General features: G+C 49.0%; 1 long non-coding RNA gene across 1 annotated transcript; it reads left to right on the top strand.

The window, feature by feature from the left end:
• The first annotated feature begins 1,984 nt into the window (after window positions 1-1,984).
• Window positions 1,985-6,801, top strand: LOC123643796. Its single transcript, XR_006736926.1, has 3 exons — window positions 1,985-2,038; window positions 5,920-5,988; window positions 6,692-6,801. It is a non-coding gene; the product is annotated as an uncharacterized LOC123643796 (long non-coding RNA).
• Window positions 6,802-7,420: the final 619 nt, after the last annotated feature.

Here is a 7,420-nt window from a genome sequence, read left to right as displayed (position 1 = left end):
TTAACATAGGAGTCCTGTGCTAACACAATCCCCACACCTGCCTTCCCTCTCTGTCCCCCATCTGGGGACCTGAGAAACCACAGGTGAAAACTGTGGCTGGTGCTCTGACGGTTTCTGGAAGATTAAGTGCAAACCCTTCTGTGCCCCCGCAGAGCACGGATAACAAAACCCACACCAGAAAGACGCCGCCGCCTGGTGCGGACAGGCTGCCTATGGGCCTCCACCCCGGGGCTCTGAGCACAAACAACAGAGCTCTGTGGGATAATGTCTGATAATGTCATTTTCATCAAAATTTCAGGGCCGAAGACTCTGGGAAACCAGACAGCTTTTCGCCCCGCCCTGTGGCAGCCAAGCCAAGGTCCTCTGATGTGCATGTGACCACCCTGCAAGTCACCAGCAGGACTGCGTCAGTGACAGTGAAGTGGCCATAGACCCCCCTACACTCCTTCCAACAGGCCTTCAAGTTCCCAAACCTTTGAGCGGTGTGTGGACGCAGCTGAGATAGGACAAGGCCCAGAGGTCCCCCCTTAATCCTCACATAGTGCAGGCAACAAACCCCAGTGCCTAAGAGGGACCCAGAAAGCCATGGTGTCCCTAGCAGGTCTCACAGCCCCATTTGCTCAGAGGGACTGAAGCAGCTCAGTGAGGGCTGGGGTGGGTATAGGATAGCACAGTAGCTCTGCTCTGAAACTCCAGTGCTGGGTGGGTCTTTCCGGCTCCGGGTTACAGGCCAAAGCCACAGGGGAGTGGAGAGGTGCCTGCCTGGGGTGTTGCCCCCAGTGAGCTTTGGTCTCATGAGTTGAGTCATGTCGAATGACAAGTCTCCTACAAGTGGCCCAACTGCTCGTCAGCCCGGGCTCATCACTTGCTAGGGGTTTGGTTTGGAACAGAAAAGACCATGGCTCTGCGTTCACCCTCTGGAATTGGCTGGTCAATGTGTGCTGACCCTGGCTCTAAAATGGGAATTGTGATCTTGTCATTCATGCAGAAGGTACCCAACTCCTTCCTTTAGGAACCAGGTATTTATTCATAAGGAAGCAAGACTGACCCCCAAATACATAACTGGAAGCCTAGAAAAATCATTGGCTCTAATTTTGGGGATTAGTTGGGTCCTACAGGATATGGCCTGGAGGATCCATGAAGATTCCTTTGGTTACAACAAACAGAAATTCAGGTTACACCAGTCAGAGAAAAAGGAGGAACTTATGACCAGGAAGAGATTGAGTTGTCTCAAAGAGGTAAACACCGGCAGGCATCAGGGATAGGCCACGATGCCCAGGCTCAACACTCACTCTGGAATCGTCACTGTGCTCTGAGCACCAGCAAGACGAGCTTCCTCAGCAGGGCCTGGGCTTCATGTCTTGTGGCTTCTACCACCAAAGAGCAATGGGTTCTTTCCTATGTCCACTTCAGAACATTCCTGGAGGAAAGGCCCTCTTGGCCAGGCTTGGGTCAGGCCAAGCACAAAGGCCCTACTCAGAAGGGGACGGCCACCCAGGAGAAGGGGGCAGACCAAACAGGAGGGGCCCCAGCCCCCAGGCTCACCCTTCATGTGCTAAGCAGAGATCAGCAAAGGACAACCAAATCTGGTTGACGGACTGTTTTTGTAAGTAAAGTTTTGCTGGAACACAGCTGCACCCAGTGCCTTCCCACAACGGCAGAGCTGAGTAGCTGTGGCAGAGGTCTTACCACTCACAAAGCCTGAAACATTTTCGGTGTGGCCCTTCACAGAAAAAGTCCCCTGACCCTGTGCTAATGGGTAAGACATCCCCGAGAGAGCCCTGCGGTTGTCCCCAGGGCTGGAACAAGGTCATAAAAGACAGCACTCTTCCTGTCTCAGGATTAATGCTGTTTAGAAGCATCCTATTAAATAATAAAGGGGAAACTTTGAGACTTGGGGTGAATTTGGTGAACATGGAGCCAACTTCCTTGTGCATCCTGGATTCCCTGGATCTTTGGGAAAGACGCGGCAAAGACTCGACGTGGGAATCACCCGCTCCCAAGGCTGTCCAGGAAATGTGCCATTTCTGGTGGTGTGGTAAGAAAAGTGCAGGCTACAGAGTGAAACATGTTTATATCTACCTGATGACTTTCCATGAGGGAGGATGACAAAACATTAAGTTTTATACGATAGCAGCCCATCCGCATCCTTTTTACTGTATGGAAGTGTACTGTGTAACTTGTGCTGTCAAGTGCTGGGGCTCACCCTGTGTGACTGTCCCTGGAGGGGCTGCGAGGACCTGGGACAGGGAGGCCTCTGCTCCACTTTGGGTACGGGGCAGCCGTAGCCAGAGGCATGGCCGACGTGAACGCTGTCTTCACAACTATCCAAAGGCATGCCCGATGCTTATGGTACGAGGTGGGTTGGTAAGGCTGTCCTGCCAAGGTGCAGACAGACCTCCCCTGAAACACTGCTCGTCTCTACTTCCAAGCATTGAGGGAAAGGCGACATTCCTGCCTAGACTCCCAGAGAGAGAGAGACAGGGGAAGGGGCTGCTGACTCAAGCCTCCTCTCCCCTAATATCCCCTGTCGCACTGTTGACACCGCAGACGCAGGAGAAATGAGCAAAACCACCCCCGATCCTAGCGTGACGTCAGCAAGTTAAAGGTCAAGCACAGGTCTGGATTCGCTCCCTTTGGGAGGTTTTCCTTGTAGTAGCTTGGCAGGATTCTAGACCCTCTCTCTCCTTGGCTTTTCTGCACTCTTTGTTTCTCCTCGTGTGGCCGAGGTTAAAAGTTCGTGTGAACTTTCCTGGCCTTTGGGTGGTCAGAGTTAGCACCCAGGACCACTAAGCATTGGCCTCAGAGTAAAACGGTCTCTTTGGCTTGATCTTGAGGGCCAAGGTCTGCTCACCGTGTGGTCTAACCCTTCCCACTCTAGAGACATTCTGGAGCTAGTGCCTGGAACTGCAGCTCTAGTTAGCCATATCTGTCCCCCGAAACTGTCCTCTCCGTGTAGCCTCCCTTGGATGCCTTATGGGGAGGGAAGACAGAGTAAGGTTGGAAGTAGGGTCTTTCTGGGTCCACTGACCCAATATTTTCTTACAATCTCACCTCCTTCTCACCTCCTCCATACCAACCCAGGTCCCTTACCTCAGAAGACAATGCTCCAATTACAGCCCAGAGCAGAAAATCACTGAGCCCAACTCACTGTCAACATCTTTCTAAGCAGGAGGATGGGAGAGCTCTCTCCCAGGAAGGTCCTGATCTAAAGGTGTGATGGGTACTCTCTTCTAAAAATGCTAATATTTTGTCATAAAAAGCAGTGTGGAATTAGGACAAGGCCAAAAGACATTCCAAACTGATTTTCTGAGACTATAAGACCCCCTTTTAGAAGCTTAATAGGAGCTTTTCATGTCATTGAGCTCATCTAATACAAATTACTAAATTGTCCGTCATTCTTAGCATTAGTCATGAGGACAGAAAACAAAACAAAACAAATCAAAACCATAGCTAAACCCCGAAGCAAATCAAACATGTTGTGCCAGGGAAGGCAGCATTTACCCGCCCCACATACGGGGAGGATGCGCAGGGAACTAGCTGTCCCTGGCACTTCAGAGTGACACTCCAGTTATTAGGACACAGCGTGACCCACACTGAGGTGTCAGCGTGATCTGCTTGTGAACACCAGGGTCCTCCCGGAGTGAGGTACCAGACCTCTGGGCGATTCAGGGGAGGAGAGCAGCCCCTCCTTGCCACAACCTCCAGCACCGACCACTTACTGTTTCATCGCAGGGCCAAGCTGCAGGTGAACCATTTCATTACTTATCTTTCCTCTCTAATAAAGAGTACCAGCAACCAGAGGGTTCTTTCATTAATGTGAGCAAGTAAAAAACCAAGCATGCCTGTAGCTAGAAATAGCTTCAGGACAACGGAGCAGAATTTGACTTCCTTCAATATCTCATGGTAGGATGATCACTGAGCCTCTATCAGTCTCCAAACAGGGATAAGTGACACCTATTACTTCCCTGATAAAGTTCTGATATGTGTGCTCATGGGTGACAAGCTAGGCAAATGACTGGGAAGACTGCTTTCCAGTCCCCAAATAAGACTAAATCTCCTTCGAGGAGATTGGCAAAAAGGATGGAGTCATTTGAATGGAGAAAGGCAACATGAGTTTACAAATGATTCCACTTTTTGTAGTTGTCATAATTTTAGTGGCCAGTACCTTTTAAACTTGTATTTGCTCACCACTGAGGTTGACGTCCTGATAAAAGCTGGGGGAAGAGGAGGCCAAAGAGTTGCTCACTAAGAGATCATTGTGTCCAAAGCCATTTGATACGTTTTCTTCCTGAGCCAAACACCACACACCTGTCTCCTAAATGAAAGGCAGAGCCTGTTTAACCAGTAGAATAAGCAGGTGTTCTCCTGCTGTTCTGAATGAACTGCTTATTCTTGCAAGCAGAAACATGCTGCTCTAAACAAATGCCACCCAGTTTTTCCTAAATCTGCATGTCTGAAACACCTTGGGGGGGCCTTGCTATAAAGACACACTCCCAGACTCCTTCCCCCCACCCCCTCCAGATCCTGATCCAGGCAGTCTGGGCTGGGCCCCAGGAATCTGAATGTTGAGCAAGAACTTCTGTTTGTTGGGAATGTTGGGAGCTGGGCATAGCAGTTATTCTACATTCCCATACCCAGTGTTAGCATTTGAGAGTAGAAAAAAGGAATCTGGAGGTCATCAAACTCAGTCTCTTTGTTTTGCACAGAAATAACAGTGAATCAGAGAGAAAGGACCTGGTTTGACCAGCCTCTTGTCAGAGAATCGATGACCCAGGCTGCTTCTTACCTAATTGGGAATTTAGGATATGTTTCTGCAAAGGTCACAAACAAGTAACCTTACAGGGGAGGATAAAAGGTTTATTAGGAGTCATCTATATAGAAAGGAGCCTTTGTTCAGCAAAGATGGCTTTGAAAAAGCAAATGTTGGTGTAAGAGGCTGTGCTGGAGGAAGATCCTGGCAAATCCAGCCTGGGGCCACTCTGGCCATCTGCAGTCTGTGTCTGAATGCCCCAAAGAGGCAGGAACTCCTTGGCTAATGGCTTTGGGCTTCAGATAAAAGAGAAACAAAGCAGTTCTTAAACAAAGAACTACAGTCTGAAAATAATTCTTAAAGAGAAAGGACCCAGTTGAAGTGTATTCTTCACAAATGGAGCTTAATTAGGCCACACACGCTAATGCCCTTTGGAGAGACCCCAAAATCCAATTCCCTCTGTATTCCTAGATCAAGGAGGATGCTTGGGTAGCTTAAGGTGCCCCATGAGCTCTATGTGGATTGTCAGAGATATTAGGTACATAATTATGGTGCCTTGGAGTTACCTGTAATGACACGTAAACCCACAACTGAACAAGTTTTGGGTGCCCTGTCAACCCTTCACCCAATTCTTATTGAACCATAGGATCCGGATGCAGGACAGACCCTTCTGAGCCGCTCGGCCTGGGCCTGTCAGGCAGTAATGCGCAGATTGTGGGCTCAGTGTGGGCTGATGGAGGTTTCTGGCAAATTTTAGACTTAGCAAAAGGCGAACATAAATAATTATTTCTAAAATTCTGGGCCTTTCCATCTTCATTCCACTGAAATTGCATCACAAAACGAGGGCCCTTTGAAGAACTCTTAACAAAAAGGAAACAGGAACAAGTAGGGTCTCCCTGGGCACTTGCCCCACGGTCTGAGAGATCTGTAGACCAGCTGTGATGCTCTGGGTTCACCACTTTATTCATTTAGGCATGTCTGCAGTGCACTTATCCATGGGCATCTAACCGTGTAGCCCACTTTGCAGGGCTGACGAAACAAAAAGGCCCGTGGTTTGCCCTCAGGTAGTTAGGGACAGAGCTGAGACAAGGACCCAGGTGGGCTGACACACCAAGATGCAGTCTTGGTGACCCATGCTTTGTCGATGTTGATTTCCAAATTATTAGATCTTTCCTGTATGATCAGTGACATCTCATCTTCCCTATGTTTGCATGGAATCTTCTGGAAGATTTTGGGTAAGTCTCCATAGCAAATGAATCTTAATATGACCCGCCAGTGAGTCATGAGTTGTGTAATCCCCTCCCCTTGAGGGAGGGCAGAACCTGAGATTCGATTCTAGCCAATAGGATACGTCGGAGGTGAAGGGGTGCCCTCCTGGGAGTAGGTTATGTCATATGGCGAAGGTGGTGGGAAGGGACTTTTGTGATTATGTTATGCTAGAGGAGACTCCCTCCCAGCTGACTGGGGGGAGCGAGCTGCCATCCTGTGAGAACACCACATGGCAGAGAGCCACAGGCAGCCTCTAGATGCGGGGAACAGCCCCAGCTAGAAAACAGGACCTCAGTCCCAGGGCCACAAGGGACTGGACTCTGCCAGCCACTACATGGGCTCGGAAAAGGAACGCAGATCGGCCAGCATCCAACTGCAGCCTTGTGAGACTCTGAGCTCCCAGCTGAGCTGCATGCAGACTGCTGACCCACAGGAGCTGCGAGAGAACAAGTGTGCAGTCGACTCTCATTACTTGTAGTACTTATGTCCCACAAAGTCACCTGACCACCCAACTAGTGCATACGGAACCATTGCTGCTACAGGAAAGACAGGGTTAGGTTCCTGTGAGCCTGGGGTCACAGCACTTTTGTTACCTAGTCTATACATAACCTTGTTTTATGTGTTTCTGTTTAAAGGAATCTTATTTAATATATTTTGTTGATTCGTTAGCATTGAACAACCATGGCCAACAGCACGGCGACTCCTGCGGGAATGAAGCTCATCTAACACACGTGTTTTCTCCACAAAGCACAGCACAGCCTTCCTGTGCTTAGAAACACCAGACAGCTCTTCAGCACTGCGCATGGGGGCCACTTTACACAGTGAAATCACCATCAAAAACACAACAGAGGCAAAGAAAAAAACATGGCATTAAATAGACTGCGGAAAGCACAATCGTCTGTAGTATGAGCCGAAACCAAAGGCAGAGCATTGCTTTGTTCGACTCAGTGGAACGCGTGTGCCGGGCAACTCAGATGTTTCAATGCTCTGTGCACATCCATGGGTGACCGTGAGAGCACCATGAGTGTGGATTTGGGGGTTACATGTCAATTTTAGCTGTCAGTGAATTCACCAGCACAGAAGCTGTGAAGAAAGAGGACAGACACTATGTTGTCGTACGCTGCTCAGTTGGTGGTCATTTGTCAGACAGCAGCACCTAACTCATACAGACTCTAACTTCGCTGGTCCACCTTGCAGAAATAAAATTCTGTTTCTGGTGAGCATATGCTTTCATATTCCTGACTTTCTTTGCCATTCCCCTGAATATGACTCATGTTCTGCACATATGGGGACGTTAAATAAATACTGCTCTTCTGACATAAGCTTTTGGTTACTTGAGTGCTGTCTAGTACATTCCCAGAACTCTTGTGGTTTAAAAAAAGTACCAATAGTTGGAAG

This window comes from Lemur catta, chromosome 8 (genome assembly GCF_020740605.2).
Source record: "Lemur catta isolate mLemCat1 chromosome 8, mLemCat1.pri, whole genome shotgun sequence".
In the NCBI taxonomy this organism is placed as follows: Eukaryota; Metazoa; Chordata; class Mammalia; order Primates; family Lemuridae; genus Lemur; species Lemur catta.
The sequence above is the reverse complement of the archived record's forward strand: the minus strand, read 5'-3'. Positions and strand labels throughout refer to the sequence as shown.